The sequence below is a fragment of the Balaenoptera musculus genome, chromosome 7 (genome assembly GCF_009873245.2).
Source record: "Balaenoptera musculus isolate JJ_BM4_2016_0621 chromosome 7, mBalMus1.pri.v3, whole genome shotgun sequence".
Classification (NCBI taxonomy): Eukaryota; Metazoa; Chordata; class Mammalia; order Artiodactyla; family Balaenopteridae; genus Balaenoptera; species Balaenoptera musculus.
In genome coordinates, this window is record NC_045791.1 from 77,321,869 (window position 1) to 77,330,080 (window position 8,212).

Consider the following 8,212-nt stretch of genomic DNA (forward strand, 5'->3'; position numbering starts at 1 on the left):
TTCTTCCTTATCTAAGAGAATCTGCTAATCAAGAAAGGGGAGACATTTTCAACTCTTTTTGTATGTGACTCACTGGATGTAAAAATATCAAGTACTCCCCTTAGTTGCCTACACGGAGGGCTTATACTGTTCGCTGCTTATATGTTGCTGAGGGTCTTATCAACTAGGTCATGGGGCAGTATTCTCTTTATGGTTACTCAATGGAGAAATTTCTCTCAGAACTCAGTATCAGGAATGATTGTAATTTTCATTAACAACTTTCATGAAAAGGCTTCACTCTTTTTGCTTTTAATGCGAGGCAGCTCAAATTCCTGCCCTTATTTCACAACTTGTACTGAACTTTTAGGTATACATTTTGCGTAATAATGTTATCCCTGGTTTTATCTTATTTTTCCTACTCTAATTTTTCCTTTTCCATAATTTCTTCATCTACTCTTTTAATCTTGCACTATATTTTTGCATGTAAGCAATCTCAAATCCCCTTTTCAATAAGGCGTGGTTTGAATTTCTAACTGAAGTATCTAGAAAAAGAAGTAACTGTACTTCTTCAGCAGTTATGCTGACCAGAGAAGAACCATTGCTTTCTTCACCATGTGACACACTGCAGATGATATCAGCCTGGTGGTCTAAAATTCCCACCAATGCTAGGCAGCCAATGTGGCAAGAGGCTGCCACTTCTGCTTCTTGACACTGCATGACACAGGACCCAGGATCTCAGTCACGACAGTTGGAACCTACCCTGACTTCAGTGCCTAACAAGACTATCATATTGTATAGGTGAGTAGAGGGTAGGTACAATCAAAACAACATCCTGGATATATTTTGGTCTATCTTTTCTTTTTTTGTCTTAACAACTGCTGCCATTTATTGAATTCTTACTGTGGTCCAAATACCTTTTTCCCCCCAAATATGGAACACTTCACGAATTTGCACGTCATCCTTGAACAGGGCCATGCTAATCTTCTCTGTATTATTCCAATTTTGGTATATATGCTGCTAAAGCGAGCACTATTTTGGTTTATCTTAAACATTCCAAGTGGGTTCTAACATCAAAAATTTGTTTTGCAAATACAGTTCCTTTTGGTTTGGTTGGTTACTTTCTTCCCTGATGTGTCTTGATAGGATTAACGTTCCTCTCAACCTTAGTCTCCCTCGCTTATATTTCCCTTACCTCTTAACGTATAACTGAATTAGAAGGTTTTTTTTGCTCTTCTTGAGTATTACCCCCAAACCAAAACCATAAAAAGGCATTATACAAATACAAATACAAAAAAAAATTTTTTTAAAGGAAACAAAAAGGCAGCTATAAGGGCAAAACCAAACCAAACTAAACAACAAAACAGCAAAAAAACCAAAATAAACTCCCCAATTACCACGAGCAGCACCATAATAAACAGAGTTAGAAGACAAAATGAAATGAGAAAAATACCTGCAATGTATGAACATAGGTCAATTTTGTTAATATATGAATCTTTCTTAAGAATCAATGAGAAAAAAAATAATCCCAGAAGAAAAATGAATTAAAGGCATGAATGAGCAGTTGACTAAGAAGAATACAAATGAACAAAACACATATGAAAAAAAGATTTAATCTTACTAGTTTTTTTTTATTTTAAATTTTTTAAGTTATTTTTAAATACAAATTAAGATATATTGAGAATTTTTGCTTATCAGATTGGGGGAAAAAATTAAAAAGAATTATAAAACCTGATAGGAATGTGATTGAATCTTCCTGGAAAAAAAATTGATGATAAAGATGAAAAGCTTGTACAATGTGCTTCATTAACTCTCACACAGATCCATGAGTAAACCTGTATAGTCTGTGGGATGGGGTGAGGAGTGGGAAGCAACGTGGAGGTCCATTATTAGGGAATGAAGAAGTAAAATGCATGCATACAGTGGAATGTCATGCAGCAATTATAATAAATTAGCTATATTTTCATATAACATGATCCTGTCTCAAATTCATAGTACTTAAGGTTAACATGTAAGAAACAAAATGAGATTTTTAGAGCAGCATCACTTGTATATCTTAAAAGCACATATATACACCACCACGATGAGTTCTTCAGATACACATATTTCTACATAGAAGAATGGACAGTGAATTTAAAGGATAGATATTAAATACACTAGAATGGGTACCTGGGAGAGAGGAAGATGGGGGATAAAGAGAATAAAAATAGCATGAAATAACATATAAGAGAAGTCTTACTTGGACTACTAAGCCATGAACTGAAGTGTGTGAGAAACTCAACTTGGGGCAGCTGAGGTGCCTGTCCATGGAACCAGAAATTGTACTTCTGCTAGAATTTATTCTATGACAATAGTTAGTCTTTGTTGACTTTCTACTTTTTAAAAACCTGAAGTAAAACATATTTCACAATCAAAAATCTTTGATTTTGATCAAAGATTAAACGTAAAGCCTGATGGTTTTCCACACAGTGAACACACTCATATAATCAACTCCCAGATCAAGAAATAGAACATTTTCAATTCCTTGAAGTTTTTTGAGCCATTACTGGTCTCCATCAAAGGTAACCACTATTCTGATCTCCCACACCACAGATTAGTTTTATCTGTTTAACCTTCCTATAAATGGTATCTCTTTTGTGTCTGCTTCTTTCTTTCTCTATTATGTGAGATTAACCCATGTTTTTGCAAGAGACAGTAAAATTTTTTTTTAAAGATTTTTATTTATTGATTGATTAATTGATTGATTGATTGCTATGTTGGATCTTCGTTTCTGTGCCAGGGCTCTCCCCAGTTGCGGCAAGTGGGGGCCACTCCTCATCGCGGTGCACGGGCCCCTCACCATCGCGGCCTCTCTCGTTGCGGAGCACAGGCTCCAGACGGGCAGGCTCAGCAGCTGTGGCTCACGGGCCCAATCGCTCCGCAGCATGTGGGATCCTCCCATACCAGGGCTCGAACCCGTGTCCCCTGCATTAGCAGGCAGACTCCCAACCACTGCGCCACCAGGGAAGCCCATAATTTTTTTTTTAACCGTGTAAACTGGATTACTTTGAGTATGTTTAAAATAGTCAAGAAACTTTCCAAAGGTTCTTAGGTATGTTAATGTGTTTTGGACACCTAACATATCAATTACAAATAGTTCTTATATTGTCACTAAAACCCAGCACAGTATATAATAGCCAGTTTTTAAAAACAACCTTTGAATCCTGAAAATGCAAGTACTTCTAATAAAGAAGTCGCTAAGACTAACATAACAGCTTTAGTGCCTACAGTTAATGAGACTATGCTAGATATTCTGTAACAGACCATGGGGTGATACAAAGACAACACATAGCCTCTAGACTCAAAGAACTTGTGGCCCAAAGTGATCTCATGACAATAACATGCAAACCAGGCTTCTTTCAACACAGACGTCATATGTAACCTCCCTCTGGTTGCAGGTGCTACATTACTCGGTTGTTTTACAACTGAAGACCGAAACCAGTTAATATTTACAGTAATGGAAGAACAAAGAACAAGTCCATGCTTTTTTCTAGATTTCTATTTTCAAACCCTACTTGATTCAATAAGAGTATCTACGCTGACTGAGGTCACTCGTTCACGCAATGAGTATATAGATTTTAAATGTTTGCCTTAAAAGTCTCTTCTGTTCCGGACCATAGTGTCAGGCTCAGCAAAGGCACAGGCCTATTTCTTCTACTTAAGTGCATCTTCTTCTTCTGCTTGTGTGAATGACCTTCTAATCCTCACTTTGCTTCACTGAATTGCTGACTCTATGCCATCAAAAAGTGTACATTGGTAAGGAACCACAATACAATGACTTTTTAATGGCAAAATTAACTCATCAAAAGAAACAGAATAGTAATCTTGTACTACTCATGTTACAAAAGTAATCCTCTGCAGTTCCATGCACTGAGGCACTACAGATTGCTATACTGTTGTCAGTTAATAACTGGTAATCACACTTAATGGGGAGAGAGACAGTATAATATTTTAATGTTCAAACATCACAATTTATTCATTCTACTATTGATGAACTTCAAGTTGCTCTCAGTTTTTTATTATTATGAATAAGGCTGCTATGAACATTCTTATCCATGTCTTTTTGGACAAATGCATGCTTTTCTCTTTGGGGAAGAGGAGGACCAAGGAGTAGAATAGTTGGGTCATAAGATTTGTATATGATAAGCTTTAGTAGATACTGCCAACCAGTTTTCCAAATTGTACCAATTTTTACTTCCACCAGCAGTATATGAGAACTTCACTTGTTCCACATCCTCACCAATACTAGTCTTTTTAATTTAAGCTATTTTGGTAGGTGTCTTGTTCTCACTATTTTTAATTTAAATCAGCTTCTGGATTTAATTTCTTTTAAAATCCAGGTTAGATTTTACAGCCTAATACTTCCAGTTCTCTCTTAAGAGTCCCAAGCCCCAGTGTCATCTCATCTTACTTATTGGTCAAATCCCCAGTGCAGATCAATCATTCTGACTTCTCTGCCTTGCACATCACCTACTGTTTACACCTGAAGTGAATTAATTATGCAGCAGTACAGATTGGTATCTTTATACATTGAGGGTCAACCTCAAGTGGGCTCTCTCTCCACCCCCATTGCTGCTCTCCCAGGCCAGCCCATCTTGATCTCTTGTGCATTACTGCAATAGCCACCTGAGCAGTCTCCTGGCTCCTCTTTCATCTTTTCTCTAGAGGGATCCTTCCAAAACACAAATGTGATCACAAGATTCCCTGAATTACTCTTTAATGGCTTCCATTGTCTTCAGGATATAGTAAGATTCATTTCAGATCACATCTTTGACACTCCTTAAGCTGTCTCCCCTACACATTCTTGACATTCTATCTACCTCAGTGTTTCTCAAATATTTTTGACTTGGTTCCTACACATAATGAAATAAAAGTTTTTAAAACAAGATTTAACCTTTCTACAGTGATACACTCTGGTATTTTCCATTCTCTTTTATTCTATCTCATTTTACATGAAATATTGGCCATGACTAAAGGAATTGGTTTTATAACTAATGGGTTGCAACCAGCACTTTGTAAAGCATATTAGCTCTACTATAGATCTTTCAGTTTCTGTAAAACCCTTCATTTCTCCTCTCCAGGAACCTTTTGTCATATATCTCTATGAGTAGTCTCTCATCTTTCAGGGCTCCACTCCAGGAAGCATTTCCTGATCACCCCTCTTTTATACTCCATTTATTTACTCACTCTGTCATGTAATTGTCTGTTTACTTACATTTTCCAATGCACTGTAAGGTCCTCGAAGCCAAGAGATAGGATTTTTTTGATCATCATCATAACTTGAATGACTGGCACATAGCAGGCACTTATCAAATATTTGTTGAATGAATGAACTGTGTGTGTGTGTGTGTGTATATATATATAGATATATACACATACACATATATATATGTATACACACATGTATATATACATTTATTATAGCATTGTTTATATATATATACACACACACACAAATATATATGTGTCAATATTTATCCTTCTAATATTATAATACTGGAAATTGATTAACTAGCCAACATTTGGGCATTTAAGAATATGGAATATTGTTGTGATACAATATAGGAAATGATTTTGATGAATACCTATTGGTATAAAACAATGTAATTGGTTACTGGGAAGATTAAATGAAATAGAGCAGACAAAGTGCTCCCTGGCACATTGCAAGTACTCATCTAATATCCAACAGCCACTTTTGTTATGAATTAATGAGATGCATTCAGAACAGACAGAATAGAATAAAAGAAAAGTTGGCAGTAAGGAAAGGAAGACAGCTCCAAGAGTCCAGAAAAGCAAAAGGAAGGAAGGAGAGTCAACACCTCTGGAAGGTGTCTTTGTGATTTTTAGCTCTACCTGCCCATTCCACAGATGGAAAAATAAAGTCCAGAATGCATAGAGAGCCCACCTTTTGACACATGCCTAAAACCTAGGTCCTGATCTCCAGTCTGAGATGCTTTAAAATACCAAACAGAAGGGTATCTGTGAACATATCTTCAAACAAAAATTATTTCTGAATATGCCTGAGAGAACTGAGAGGAACCTCCTAGGAGGGCTTTGCAGGAATTTCATCTTTATTAGGACTCAGAGATTTGCAGGGTTCAGTGCATTAATATGCCAGATTAACTTACTTGTACTCAGATGGAATACAATGCAATTATTTTGCTTCAAGCTTTCTTGATTATAATCACACTTTAGTTCTGCCTTCTTGAGGTCAATTTGATTATGTTTTGCTTGCTCTTTTAATCACATATTTACTGACTTGCTTTGGGACTGCGTTATCAATGATTCAGCTCATCTTTTACAATTTGATCCTTTCTAATTTCAATCTGAAAGGGTTCTTATTCTTAATTTCAATTTGGAATTACTTTGCTGATGCCCCGTTTATAATATAAACACTATAGTATAATATCACCTGTGTTGCTTTTAAACAAAGCTTGATAAATGGCAAAGATTATGTCATTCTATCAACATGAGCTTATTAAACATTTATATTTCTGAGACTAGAAATGTAATTAAATCCACCAGTATAATGTGTGAAACATTTGAGCTGGGTATTTTAGTTTAGTTTTTTGTTTGTTTGTTTGTTTTGTTTTGTTTTTTAAACTTTGGCAGGACCTAAAAGGCTGGTTTACATAGCTTTTAAAATCCAATCTGCAACTGATAAGAAAGCAGCAGCATTCAGAAAATGTAGGAAAGTTTAAAATCAGCTTTAAAAATTATTTAAGTTCTGAGTTTTTATATTATTAAAGTAATATAATGGGAGCAAATAGTAGTCATATGAAAGGGGTAAGGTCAAATGCAATAACAATTTCATTCAAGCAGATACATACAATGTAGACTCAGAGGATACCTTCTCTTGCTACTCATAATCCAGGACTGGCCTGTTTCAGTATCTCCTATTTTCTTCGCTCTCCTTGTTCTCACCTCCTTTGTTTCCATGCTGCCCCTACATCCATTCCTTCATTACTTACTTTGTCTCTCTTTGTACTTTTTTTTCTTGTTTCTTCTTGATTTCTTAAATTTCCCTTCCTCTTCCCTTTGTTCGCTTCTTCACTTGCTCTGCCCCTCATCTCCCTCCTGGTCTCCTCTTACCTTGGTGTTTTTTGGCAGACAGAGCCCTTGCCTGATCCTTAATACAACCCCAGCCTAACTCCAGGCCCTTATCTCAAGTCCTAAGACCCCCAACCAGCAATCTACTTCCCTTGTTCAGATATAAAGACAGGTGGTTTGGTCCCTTAACGAGAGGACTTTTTGGCACTATAGGATAAAGCAATTTGGCAGACAACCTTTTCAATCTCCATGTGGGTATTGTGAATGGGGATGAAGAAGCAGGAGTTTAAGAACTCAGGTCTCTGTCTTGGGGCTAAGGAGGGATGGTTCATCGCTCCAGTGCATGTTTCTCCTTAGGTTCCTGTCTGGAACTTGAAACTGGGCTGCTCAGGGTAATCAGCTTCTCTGTGAAAAGAGGCAACTCTGCATTCATTCAAACCTTTAGCAAAAATGTTTCAAGTGCCCACTGTGAACCAAGCTGTTAGGGGTCGTACAGGATAACTGCGCTGTCCTTGAGCAGTTCTCAGGCTCTCTCTGTTTAAGAGAGAGAGAGAATGGGGTTGCCTCCCCCAGTCCAATATAATCAGCTTGGTGGAATCTTCCAACTAGCAACGATGGAAATACCATCTCCCTGGAAGCTCTCAGCCAAGAGAAGGGAGAATGTGGACTCCACGTGGGGGTTGAGTCTTGAGGTCCTCATAGGAATCTCAGGACATCCTCCAACGTCCACCTCTTAGCTCTTTGTCTTCCTCCCTGTTCTCAGTTGACCCCCAAAATGCTAGGTTTGGTTTTTTAAAATACTAATTACTGTCCCTTACAAGAACTGCTTATGCATTATGCACTGTACTGTATGCAGTACAAAGATTTATGCATACCATTAAATATGTGGCAGACTAACATTATTTATATGTTATATTTTATTTCATCTCTCAACTATATTCTCCTATGCTCAATCATCAGACTTTTTACTCATGTAGCATGCTTTTGTACTCAAGTTTGAACAATGAGACGGGACATTAGTCTATAGTGCATTAGATCAAATTGATTTCAGGAATAGTTACCACAGAATAATATATTTTATATTCTTGGTTTGGTTCTCTGAAAAGAAACTCTTCCAGGATTTATGTCAAAAGAAAGAATATATGAA

At 36.8% G+C, this 8,212-nt stretch overlaps 1 non-coding gene across 1 annotated transcript; it reads right to left on the reverse strand.

Annotated features, from left to right (window-relative positions):
- Window positions 1–903: 903 nt before the first annotated feature.
- On the reverse strand, window positions 904–1,009 carry LOC118898640. Its single transcript, XR_005020783.1, has one exon. It is a non-coding gene; the product is annotated as a U6 spliceosomal RNA (small nuclear RNA).
- Between the last annotated feature and the right edge of the window lie 7,203 nt (window positions 1,010–8,212).